This window comes from Ambystoma mexicanum, chromosome 4p (genome assembly GCF_040938575.1).
Source record: "Ambystoma mexicanum isolate Mex_15411 chromosome 4p, UKY_AmexF1_1, whole genome shotgun sequence".
Classification (NCBI taxonomy): Eukaryota; Metazoa; Chordata; class Amphibia; order Caudata; family Ambystomatidae; genus Ambystoma; species Ambystoma mexicanum.
In genome coordinates, this window is record NC_090927.1 from 992919620 (window position 1) to 992933336 (window position 13717).

The 13717-nt window shown below is 45.1% G+C and overlaps 1 protein-coding gene across 2 annotated transcripts in view; it reads right to left on the bottom strand.

Annotated features, from left to right (window-relative positions):
• QRSL1 (glutaminyl-tRNA amidotransferase subunit QRSL1) overlaps positions 1-13717 on the bottom strand; it is a 522490-nt gene that overhangs the window by 488695 nt on the left and 20078 nt on the right. The window lies entirely within an intron of this gene.

Sequence of the window (13717 nt, forward strand, 5' to 3'; positions counted from 1 at the left end):
CGGAGAGGCAATGCGCAGAGGGGGATAAACCAGGAAGACTATTAGCATGGTTATATAAAAGCGAGACTCCCAGGCAAAGGATCAGAGAGATACGGGGAGAGGAAGGACTAATACTCGATACCCAAGAAGGTGTTAATGGGGGGTTCCTCGAATTCTATAAGCAACTCTATAGTGACACGGGGCAGGGGAACGAGAAGGAAATAGTAGACACTTTGGAGGACATCAGCCTACCGAAAATAAGCGCTGAAGAACGAGGAAACCTAGAGAAGCGATTATCATCCCACTCCTTAAACCTAACAAAGCAGGCACAGACTGCGGATCGTATGGACCATTGTCAATGCTGAACCAAGACTGCAAAATCCTCACGGCCGTGCAGGCAAACAGGATGAAAGGCGTTATTGGTAGATTGATACACCCCAATCAGACGGGATATATTCCACACAGAAGTATATCCAATAACCTCAGAAGGCTACACCACATCATAGCGCAGTCCGAGGGGGCCTCAGGTGAGTTGGCTATAGTGTCATTGGATGCAGTCAAGGCCTTTGACTCGGTCAAATGGTCCTGGCTGTTGGCAACCCTGAAGGGAAATGGGATGGGACCAGGGTACTTGAAATGGGTGGAACTACTATATAGCTCACCATTAGCTAGAGTCAGAACGGGAGCGGTCATTTCGGAAAGATGGCAACTTAGTAGAGGCACTAGGCAGGGATGCCCCTGATCCCCGAGGTTGTACATCCTAGCACTAGAACCTCTGGCGATATACCCGAGACAACAAAAGGAGGATTTAGGGATCTATACGAAGAGGGGCCCGCACTTAATATCACTGTATGCAGATGATATGCTGCTATACCTGAGGTACCCAGAAGAAAACTTGCAATATATCCTTGAGGTACTGGAATGATTTGCATCGCTATCGCGAATCGCGGTAAACCCCAAAAAGTCCTGTATATTCCCCCTAGGACGGTATATAGGGGTCCCACACGACAGGCTGCCAGTACTGCCAATACCCTGGGTGACAGATACCTTTAGATATCTGGGAATCGACATCTACCACAAAACAGAGGCAGAACATACAAATAATACTGAAAAAGCGCTGAGGAATGTTGTTAATAGTATGAAGTTCTGGACTAAACTCCCCCTAGCCATGATGGGGATGGGGGGGCACTACTGAAGATGGTGGTACTACCCAGATTACTGCACTTCTTTGGGAACATACTGTATACCATACCGAGGCGCTTCTTCGCTAAACTTCGGGGCATATGCAGAGAATTTCTATGGGCTAACACAAGAAACTGGATAGCCCTATGGAAATTGCAAAATACATATGACAAATGGGGCATTAATCTACCCGATTTTGAGATGTATTACCTGGCCAGCCAAATAAGATACGTAGCTGAATGGATAGCTGAAGATTCTACAGCAGAGTCCAGGTTGCTGGGACGCGAATGTTCCCGTACTTCCTGAAAGAATGGATCTGGCTTCCTAAACGTGAGATAGGAAGAAGCTCAGGTATGCTGGCACTGGGATGGCAAGTATGGCATAAAATGTGTCAGTCCATAAACAATCCAACCCCATATTCCCCGCAAGTGCCGCTAGTGACACTAACCGACGGAGATGCCCAATTAAGGAAATTGATCCGTAAACACTGGGAGCAGGTGGGGATTGTAACGACGGGTGATATTTGGCAAGAGGGGGCGATAAAGGGATTCGATGAGTTGGTAGAGGAAACGGGCCTACATCTGGGACAACATATAACTTACAACAGATTAACACGGAAAATGAAGGAGAGGTGGTCCGAAATAATGCTAGAGGAGCAACCAGACATAGTCATTGAAACATTATATGATATCGCAGAAGGTGGGCACGAGGTCTCCCGGATATATGAACTACTGATGTCAAGAGTGGGAAGGGAGGTGACAAAGCTGAGACAAGAATGGGAGAAGGAAGCCGGAGAACCAATGACAGATGGGCTATCGGAAAGGGTACAGGGGTACCACAAAAAGGTGTCTAGAAATTCGAGGCTACAACAAGTACAACTGTATACAACTCATAGAGCATATATGACCCCCCTGAGAATTTCATGATTTAAAGGCCACAAACATGCCCCAATTGTGGGGAGGAGAATGCTGGGTTGATGCACATGTTTTGGGCATGCCCCGAAATAAGAAGGGACCCAAAGGTTGCACGAGAGAGAGATTAATCTGAGATTAATCTGAATATAGACTCGATATGAGCCTGTATGGTGGGAGGGTTCCCCAGGCCACGCCATTTGAAACATGTCAGCAAACTTAGAGACCTGGCCTACATACGAAGTGCAGGATAGCCATGGGGTGGAAAGCACCTAATAGACCCAAGGCGGAAGTCTGGTGGGCCGATCTCTGTAACTGGTCCGAAGCTGAAACAGTTGTGTGGAGTGAGGCGGCTAATAAAGGGGGAGAGGAAGAAGCCGAAACCCTAACTGCCTAGAAACATTTAGCGGCGACACTCTGGGGTCCTATCCAAAGGGACTCGAGCGAAGAATCTCCCGAGGACACAGACGAGGAAATACATTCAATGAACAAAGAGCAAGGGGATGGAGCGCTGTAAGCTTGTTGGAGGGAGGGATAAAGGAAACAGTAGACATCAAGTATAAGTCAGCATCATGCAAGAGAATATAAAGTACTGTGGGTGTTGTGTTAAATATAATGTTTGTTTGGAAACCAATAAAAAAAAAAAAAAAAAATTTAAAAAAAGTACGATGAGACAAGTAAGATTTAAACCAGAGAAGGACAGAGCCAGATAAGCCAAAGGAGGAAAGGGAAGAAAGAAGCAAAGAGTGATTGGCAGTGTTGAAAGCGGCAGATAAATCAAGTAGAATTAATAAAGAAGAGGTTTTCTGAGCAACGTGCAGAAAGAAGAGAATCACAAACAGAGATCCTTCCACATGGTATTTGTCCCATTGACCTCGTGGCAGAAGTCCAATGATGCGGTCGATGCGGTGGTAGGGTTTCTGACAACCCTTTGCTGAACGCATCCACATAAACGTCGACATTCACTGGGAATCACTTGTACCAGGCCTATGTCAGGAGAGCCTCATAGGAGTGCTTATCACAGGTTTCTGAAGGGTTCAGGCAATGAGCAGTACAAAAGGCTGAGGTAAAAGCCACCAAGTGTTGCACCCAGGCTGTACACAGATTGTGTACCTGCAGCCAAGGTAAAGCCAATATGATTCTAAAGTAGAGGGCAGAAATCAAGTCAAAGCAAATCTTTGCCTGATGTCCATGTTGCGTGATCAGGCACACAGGAATGGTCTGCTCTATCACAGGGCCAGACCTAAAACGGGTCCTGTCAACTGCTCCGACAGGCTCTGGACATCTTTTAGAGACCCTGGGAATCCCAACCCGTTGCGCCCAAGTGGTATCCATATCATTCCCACCGGACCTGGAATCAATCATGATCTGCACATTAAGATTAACCATTTCAGGAGCAGTAATCTGAGCCTCTAGGTATACATGTTAAGTGTTTGTCTCGCATCCAGGACCACAGTCGCGAGGACTTGTCCTCCGGGTCCTTAGGTAGGGAGAGTTTTGGCATTTCCCAACTTCTTGGCTGGAGGCCGTGGACATGAGCAGATATAATGACCCATCAATATCCCGTCCCTGTTCCCTCTCCACAATATAAACAATGTTCGAGACATAGCGTCCCTCTATTTCTTCTCGTGTTAACAGGGCCCGAAAAGACGCAAGCTGCATGGGTTTGGATAAGTAGATAAGTTGCAAGTGTCAGTAGACACCCCCCTCCAGCTGCCATTGGAAAAACAAAGGGTCTATTCCGTTGTCTTTCGGTATCCGGAACAACGGGCATCGACCTGGAGGACTAGGTCGAATAGGTCTCTAAAGTCACTCAGGAGTGCAGGGACTACGGACATGGCATCCTTAAGGCTTTCTCACAACCCCTATAAAAGACTGCTGCCTTCTTATGTTTGGACAAATAGTTTCTGCTGCCAGTTGATTAAGCGGGCTACATACTGTAAGAGTCCTTGTTTTTCCTGAACCATGTCCAACGACTCAAAATCACGGGATTGGGTCTTATGTCTGGTGTCGAATATTCAACCCGTAGCAACCCATAATGTGTCCACGTTGTATAGAACTGCATTGTTAGATTCCAAAAGCAGGTTGGCCAAAGTCGCCAATAGTCCCCCTGGGTGTGACTGGAACTGGGCTAATTTGGCAACTGCCTCAGGAAAGGCAGTTAGTCTACATAGGAAACGTAGTTTGCAATGGTTTACAAACTAACGGTATTTCATAAGATCCCCAAAGAATCGTTCCAGAAGAACTCAAAGAAAGTGCAAGGATAATACCACAGGTACAGGGAACTGAGGTCTGTAGGGGTTAGCTGCAGCAGCCTGGAACCCCATTGCCCCTGCAGTGAGTGCAGAGTGTCCCAATGATCCACAGAATTCATCGTCTGGAGGTAAGGGTTGAATCAAGGTTGTGAAGAGATCGGCTGTTTCCATGTGCCGTATAGGGGAGAAGTAAGGGCTTCTCAATCTGTCAAGCTTACTAAATACTGTGTAGATATTTCACTAACAGGAGCCTTCCAGTAGATGGTGTGACCTCTCGAAAAGTAGAAATCGGAATCCAGAAGTGTTAGGGATGGCCACGGGATACCGGTGAACAGCAGGCTGGTCTTACTTCTAATTATATTACTGATTCTCCTCACAAGTTGAATGTAAGAAGGTAAGTACATAGACCAGGAGACCGCCGACGATGTTGCCATGGACGAAACCAGAGCAGCACATTTCAAAGTTCGTAAGGACCTGAGCCCAACGGCAAGAGGACGCCCCTAATGAAAATAGGGCAACTAAGCAATCAGAGGACCTGGCAGCTGAGAATAATCCTTAAGAAGGTCAAGAAGGAGCTGATGATTCTGTTCCACAGATCTTCACTGATGAACAAGGACAGCCGTGAGTATACCAAAATGTTTTCCAAAAAGGATTCCAGACAAGAAAAACAGCAGACCATAAGACAGGAAATTCCAGAGGCAGGCACAATGGGGTGCTAGGATTCTAGAAAGAACAAACACATACAAAACATCAGACAAGGCAAAATCCAGGCAGCGGTCAGGCCACAGAGTAACATGAAATGGCACACAAAGCAGAAAAGCAAGGCAATTCTAGGTCCAGCCAAAGGTCGGGTAACCAAATTCCACAAGACACCAAACATTAGGTGAGTGGAATCCATGGCCAGGCGTAGATCAAATCCTAATAATCAAATTCAAGATAAAATACGCAGTAAATCCGAGTCACTATTTGCGGTAAGATGTTGGGAAGCACAGCGTTGCTAAAAATGCTGGCTTTTCACTTCCTGTTTCATGGACGTTCTGCGATCGACGTAGCAGGCGTGCCTGCTGCCGTGTTATGTAGAATGTGGCTTTCTGGGAAGTGTAGTTCCTGACGCTGTATCGCAACCTGCATGGCAAACGCCACCGGGCAAGAAAAGGCAGAGCTTGTTGCAGAGTGACATGTCGCCTGAGAGGTTTCTCGGAAATGGCTTTGAGTCAGCATGGATAAAATAGACACTGCAGTAACTAAAGTTAAGAAATTCCCTTTATAATGACAAGCTAAGGACAACTAACTTTGAACATATTTGAGGTCCAAGCATTTATTTATTCGCATTTGTTGAGCACACAGCAGCCCGTGGCGCTTGTTACAGTTTGTGCTCATGACTTAGTTACATACAGTAGTACCGCCCGCATAGGTTACATTGGATGATAATGGCTTAGTTACATACATATACTGGTAGTAGCTGTATGGGTGTGAGTAGTTAATTGAAGAGAGCAGTTTTGAGGTTTTTGCAGAAGGCATAGAGAGACGGTTTGGCTCTGAAGGCAGTAGGGAGAGCATTCCATAACTTAGGGGCGAGGTAGGGGAAGCCCATTCCCCCTGCATTGGTCCTATTGATGCGTGGTACCGTGAGTTGGTTAGTGTATCGTATTCTAGTCGGCCTAGTTGATTGTGATCTAGATATTGTGTCAGATAGGTATGAAGGTGCTGAAAGGTTGATGCATTTATGTGTGGTTGTGAGAATTTTGAAAGTAATGCGGTCCTTGACTGGGCGGTCTTTCTTGCTTGTGTAATGTGGTCTCCTTTAGGAATACTAAGGGCTGCACTGACAGAATTATTTTGGGTGGTTTGGAGTCTGGCTAGATTTTTTTGGGAGGTGCCAGCTAGGAGCGCTTTGCAGTAATCCAGTTTGGCTCCTATAGTAGCTCTGGCGATGGAAAGGCAGTTATCCTTAGTTAGGTACGGCTTATAGCATTGATAAGTTTCATACTCAGTGCGGAGGCAGAGACAGTGGTGCTGACTTGTTTATCCATGGGTAGTGTAGCATCAATGTGGACGCCAAGAGTTTTAACCAAAGACAATACTGGGATGACAGTTGTCTATACTGAAATTGAGATAAAGCGGGTCAAGATTGTCTAATGTGGATTTCTGGCCAAGAATGATGATTTCAATCTTGTCCCCATTCAGACAGAGGCCGTTAGTGGCCATCCATGCTTGTATGGTGGAGTAGATTTGCTGTAGTGTTGTAGCGTCTTGGTGAGCGTACCCAGTAAGGGGAAGGAGCACCTGTGTGTCATCAGCATAGTTTGTGTATGTGATCCCAAGTGCATCCAATTTATCAAAGAGAGGCTTAGTAAACAGATTATATAAAGTAGGGGCAGTACAGGATCCTTGGGGGACACTGCAGTGGATGATAGTGGGCTCTGCATTAGCTATGTTGGAGAACACTATTTTACAGCTCTGCCTTCGCGGAAGGAGGTAACCCAAGTCACTGCATCCTTGGAGAAGTATGCAGCATGCGTGAGATGACTGGTGAGGGTGTTGTGATCAACCAAATCGAACGCTGCTGAGAGGTCTAAGAGGAGGAGACATGCGAGCTTGCCCTTGTCGAGGATATTGGTGATTTTGTTTTTCAAGTCTAATATGGCGGTTTCAGTTCCGTGCCCTTTGCGGGAACCTGATTGTCTCTTTCCTAGGATTGAGTTCGATTCAAGGTATAGTTGGATCTGTCTCTGGGCAGCCTTATCTAGTATTTTCAGAAGGAACGGGAAAGTTGTTATGGGTCGGTAGTTATTAGGTTGAGAGGGGTCTAGTGTAGGTTTTTTTTAAAGTGGGCGCACCCAAGCCTCTTTGAGGCTGTCCGGGACTATGCCCGTTTTGAAAGAGGCGTTGATGAAGGCGGTAAGGAGAGGAGCAAGTGGTTCCGCACATTCCTTGATGATTTTGGGTGGGCACACATCGCCCTTGCATTGTGATGGTTTGAGATGTTTAAGGATGTCTATGACATCTGCTTCTGTGATTTCCGTAAATGAGAATTTGGGCAGGTTGATATTTTTGGAGTTGGGCTGTGTCTGTGCGCGGGGGTTCTGCTTAGGTAGGGCTTTGTAATGGTGTGATATTTTGTTTTGGAGGAGGTTTAATTTTTTTTAACATAGCAGTTTGTATGCTTGTGCACCAGGCGTCGTCTTTGACAATCTCATCAGTGCAGATGGGCGGTACAGTTAGTTCGTTAAAGATACTGAAGAGTTCTTTGGTTTGGGAGTTTGCAGCAGTGATTCGGTGATTGTAAGCTTCAGATTTAGCATTGAAGATAGAGCCTTTGTATTTTTTAGCAGTAGATTGGAAGTTACCTTTGGTGATGTCACAGGGATTGATCTGCCAATTTTTGAGTGCCTGGCATTTGCTTTTGCGCAGATTTTGGAGCTCCTCTGTGAACCAGGAATTGGAGTGGAAAGATTTTTTCTCTTTTATTTTCTAGTGTGGCAATGGTGTTGATTGCACTGGTGAGGGGGTCTCTGAATATCTCTGCTAGGATGTTAGGGTCTGACGAGGATGGTGGTGCTAGGCATGGCACTGATATTATCTGCAGTGAGTTTTTTGCACTTCTAGCTAGGGTAGCAGGTGCTGGAGTAGTCGACTTGGCGCATGGCGTTAGTGGGATGGTGAAGTTTAGACAGTTGTGGTCTGTCCATGGGAGGCTAGTATTAGAAACGATGGCTGTGTCACAATTGTGGTCTATTACCCAGTCTAAGATGCAGCCTTTCGCGTGAGTGGGAGATGTGATTTTTTGGGAGAAGCCGAGATCGAGGAGGTCCTTGGTGAGAGAGGTGGCAGTTTTGTCATTGGGGTCGTTGAATCCTAGGTTTAGGTCTCCTAAGAGTAGTGTTTTGGTAGATTTTTTAATATTGTCCCCTAGAAGGTGGGTGACTTGACCTAGGAAATCGGGAGTGGGTCCAGGTGGACGGTAAATGACATGGATATTTATAGGATTATTTGGAGAGAGTGCTAGTTTGACTGATAAGATGTCTACATTTCCTTCCCCTTGGCGAGGTACAGGCCTGATAGATAAGGCCTCTTTTAAGATTAGAGCTACCCCCCTCCTCTTTTGGGAGCCAGTCTTGTCTGTGTATTGAATAACCTTCAGGTAAGGCTAGCGTGTTGGCAGGGCCGGAAGCCTTGTGAAGCCAGGTCTCTGTGATGGCTAATATGTCTAGGTCTTGGCTAGTGATTAGATCATTAACTTCTAGCGCATGGGCATTGAGAGAGAGTACATTAAGTAAGGCACACTTGTATTGCAGAGGATGCAGATTCTTTTTAGGTAGAGGTGGAGTGTCGTTTGGTGGTGTTGTGGCTGGGTGAAGCATGGGTCAGTTTAGTGTTGTTGCATTTCCGGGTATTTAAGCAGTGGTGGTTAGTGTTCACTCTGAGGGTGTGTGAGCCTAGTTGGAGGTTTCTGTGTGCTGCCAGTGTAGGAATGGCATGGAAGTTCATAGGGAGGGTGTGTGATCTAAGTCTGAGCAGTCAGTAGTGATGATTAGGCACGTGTGTGTCTGCATGCGTGGTGTGAAGAGGAGGGTGTGCGGACTTAAGCAGGATGTCCATCGTAAGAGGATTGAGGCTGCTGGAATAACAGACGTTGCTGAGCTCTAAACTGGGATGATTAGGTGTGGTCTTGGAAGTGAGCAGGGTGCCTATGAAGCATATGTAGAGAGGCAGGGTGTACATGCTGCAAATGAGTACACAATTCATTCGGTAGGTATACACTATTGTTGCTAGTCTGACAGTATCAGTGTAATAGTGGTCTGTAGCAGGATAATTCAGGCCCTGTGCGCAGTAGTACTATATGCAGTAATAGTTACGACAGTGAGGCTATATCAAAATACAAACATGCAAAATGTAACAATTCTGAGCAGTTTCATGGGAGTCTATAAGTGATTGCCCCGTTACGTGCACTGTTAGTTAGGACACGTGTGCATGTTATGTGGCGTATGGGCTATAAGGCCTGAGGCATGCTGGAACAGTGGTATTGCATCAATATTAATGGTAATTCACAGGACATATGGGACTAAGAGATAACATTCACTTAAGTCGGTATACATGATTGAGGCAAGCAACAACTTTTATATATGCTTGCTAACATAAGAATGTTTCTTTGCCAGAGTCTCTGTTTAGCTAAGGACTGCATCCGTTGTAAGAAAGCCTACTCTGCGACATCCATGGGATCAGTGGGAAAGGCAGTTTGATCATTTGGACCCAACAGCTACATGAGCCCAAGTGCTTCGAATTGGGAAGAACAGTACGTGGCATCAGTGGTGCTCCAGTTGAGAGAAAAATACATAATAATTCACCAACTTGCCATTTAAACGACTGGGGGAGAACAGCATAAGAGCTTTTTGAAGTCATTTGGAGCAGTGCTGAGAGCACAGTGGAAGCTGGTACTAACCTGGCTATCTGTAGGGGAAGTATTGTGTAGGACTATTCTTATTTGGCAGCTTTCTTCAAGAAAAGGTAGCTTTGAAAACACCACTAGAAATGTAAATGTGAGCTACTCTGGATACAGCACAACTTCTCTGCATTCCAGCTGCAGCCGTCCATAAGTGAGCCTCACTCAGAGTAAGATAAATAATGAGAAAAACGAATGGCTATAGCAAAAGGTTCATAACTCTGAACAAGTTGTAAGGATGGAGATGTTGATATGATGAAGCTTAAAATACTGAGTAATAACAAATAAGTCACACCTCTCACATCCCAGAATGTTCTTTGTTTTTATGCAAAAGCAGCAAGCAGCCCACATTGGTGATTTTTGACCACCTCACCTTTCTTAAAAGAGATGTATTCATTATATTAGGGCGATTTATACCCTGAATGGATTGGTTATGTACTGAGTGAGAGAGCCATTTACTTACAGACAGTGTTTTGTAGGTAAACTGATACAGATTTATTTATACACAGCGGATGTACAAGGGACCACCCGAGACCATACGGAATGACCCACAAATACATATTTGCAAGTTCTTGTGATGTACTGTTTCAGGCAGCCCTTGCCTAGGTCACCTGCCCCGTGTAGGCCAATCCCAGTACTCCTCAAGGAACGCCATCACTTAGGCCATACCTCCCCACCAATTTATCATCAACTTAATGCCCTTGGTATATGACTATGAGGATGTGCTCTCGCAACACACGACACTAGCAGCAAGCGGATGCACCCCACAGCTCCTCCGACGAAAGACGTAATTCAATCGTTCAACCTACAGCTGAGTATCATTTATCCAGGACCATATGTTACACGTGTAGCAGTGAAGCAATTGCCTTCTATTTTTATTTAATTCATGTGCAGTAAACACAAAAATATCCGTGAAGTGTTATATAAAGCCATGACATAATTAGCGACGATTCTCTGCCCTCTCTGCAATGCAAGGTGCGTCCCCAGATAGGCCTGTGATTCCATGGCCACAATAGAAACCTTTGTTTACTACGTAGTTAGAGGCTGTGGGTGGCATACATTACGCTTCTAGAGGAAAGAAGGCCATGTTAGTCAATGCCATGTGGGTAGAAGGCCAAAGGATATTTGCCGGCTTGAAACCAGAATTGGTCGATGGGAACGATGATGACGCTTTAAAAGAGGCCATCCACAGGATCGTTTAAAGATTTTCCAATCGGGAGAATACTGTGATGCATCGATTAAGGCTTTACACTAGGAAGCAGAAGCGCATGGAACCGGTGGATGACTACAGATGGCCGTGCTGTGCAGATTTTGGAGAGAATATGATATGTGACATGTTGGTGGTTCGAACCAACTGCAGAAAAGTGCAGGAAAAGTTAATATTGGAAAAGGAATTGTAATTGGATAAAGCAATTCAAATAGCCAGAGAAGAGGAAGAGAACTTGTGCAGGTGCAAAGAAATGGCAGGAACCACGCAGGCCACCTGCGTCCAAGCGGTACAATGGAAATGTCCAAGAGACAAATCCAGGTATGAGAGCAAACATGAAAGGGAAGGGAAGAGAGAACCCCTGAAATGTCACAGATGTTCCAGCATGCATCACTTGGACGAATGACAAAGAATGTCCTGCTAGGAGTAAAGCAAGCTCAACCTGCAGGAGGTATGGGCATATCTCGATAGCCTGCAAATGGCGGGAAACAACAGTTACCTACATAAAAGGTGATATGGACGCGAGTGGAAATGATACATTCGAGAAAGAAATGCCTAAGGTCATCATGGTGAACAGTTCAAGAGTGGGATTGTAAAAACCAACTATGTATTGAAGGTCGATGTCAATGAAATGAGTGTGATGGCTGACCGAGTCAGATTTAACAATCCTCCTCATTCAAACGTACAAAGACATGGTGGGACAGAACAAAGTGGAAGTAAGAAAGAGAAAACAGAGACCCACTGTATTTGGGGGAGCCTGAGAGTAGCTATTGGGCTACATCAATGCAGTCATTGAGTTTAAAGGCAGACAGACAATGATCAGAGTATATTTTTCCAAAGAGGGTCTGATAGTGTTGGGGTGGGATGACCAGGCCAAACTGAACATTAGGCTGGATCCCAGTATAGAGGATCAAGTACTTTCAATCTGATCAGGCGGAGCGTTGGTGTCGAGAGATGAATTCTGCACATTATTTTCCAGGGTTGCAGGGAAAATCAAGAACTATGTACACAAAATACATCTGAGACAAAATGCAGTCCCAGGGAAACACAAGGTGAGACCCGTGCCTGCAACCGCAAGACGTGTCCTGCAAACCCAACTCATGAAAATGATTAATGAAGGCACCATTGAAACAGTGGAGTCCTGCGAAATGGCTAAGCCCGGTGGTACTCATAACAAAACAACAGTCAAACAACATCAGGGTGTGCATCGACCTGCGCAATCTAAATATGGAAGTAGTAAAGTAGTAATGGATAGTTACCCGCTACCCTGCATCAATGAACTAATAATCATGATGAAGGAAGACAGGTTATTCGAAATTAGATATGTGAGGCGTGTACCATCAGATAAGCGTACATAAAGAGTCAAGACCACTTAGAGCTTTCATCACACCATTCTTTTAGTTTTTTTTTGCAACCTAAGGACAATCGGCTACTCTGACTGAAATTGGGGAAACATCAAAATATACCACAATGAAAATATCGTGCCAGGTAAATCATTTAATAAGAAATTCAATTTACACTATTTCAATGGTGTGGGAATTTCAATCGTACTCTACATTCCATGCCTTATCTCTCAAAGAAACTTTGAACTCTAATTGTCAATCACATATTAGGCAAAATTCAGACCTTTTACATTTTTCACCAAGTGTCCAGAATGTTTTCATTTAATTAAAGTAACTTTGGGTCTCACCCTAAGTTACCAGGGGACTCCAGACGTGGACCCCTTGCTCACTGCTCTGAGAGAGACACAGCTTCACCTCACTGATGATGCCCAACAATGTTGGAACACGTGTATGGGGTTGCTGTGGTACTCTTGTTCAGAGGAGAATTGCCCTAGCATTTCGGTGCAGGACTGCCCCTGGGCAGGACAAAGACTGATATGTGGGGAAATTTCTTCTCTGTGAAAAGAACAGTGAGCTAAATACTTGGTTGAGACTCTCCCAGGGGCCATCCACCCAAGAACAAGTCAATGGGCTGTGTTCGTGCTGCTAGAGAGTTTCCCAGACCCCCCTCTGTTTTACATACCAAGTAACTTTGGGTCTCACCCTATGTTACCAGGGGACTCCAGACGTGGACCCCTTGCTCACTGCTCTTAGAGAGACACAGCTTCACCTCACTGATGATGCCCAACAATGTTGGAACACGTGTATGGGGTTGCTGTGGTACTCTTGTTTAGAGGAGAATTGCCTAGCATTTCGGTGCTGGACTACCCCTGGGTAGGACAAAGACTGATATGTGGGGAAACGTCTTCTCTGTGAAAAGAACAGGGAGCTAAAGACTTGGTTGAGACTCTCCCAGGGGCCATCCACCCAAGAACAAGTCAATGGGCTGTGTTCGTGCTGGTAGAGAGTTTTGTGTTCATTTAATTAGGCACACATTTTTTCATAAAAATTACAAAAAATTACAGAAAGTACATAAAATATACAAAAACCAAACAAGAACCAATCACTTGATATACACAAGTACAGGTACAGTGTTAGCTAAAGAGAATTGAGTTTAGACACTTCTTAACCTGCGAGAATACCTGCCCTAATAATAATTTATGGGCTCAGTGGTTTACGTATAGCTCAGATTCTAAGTATTCGAATATGAGCAGCCTGTAGTCTGTGTGCCTTAAATGTGCACAGGGCTGGATACGTTTCGGCGATAAAGAGTAGTTGCTCCGCCTTCTCGGTACCCAAAACAGATTATTTGGACATCCCAAGAGGAACAAAAGTAAAGAGAAAAAAAGAGAGAGAAA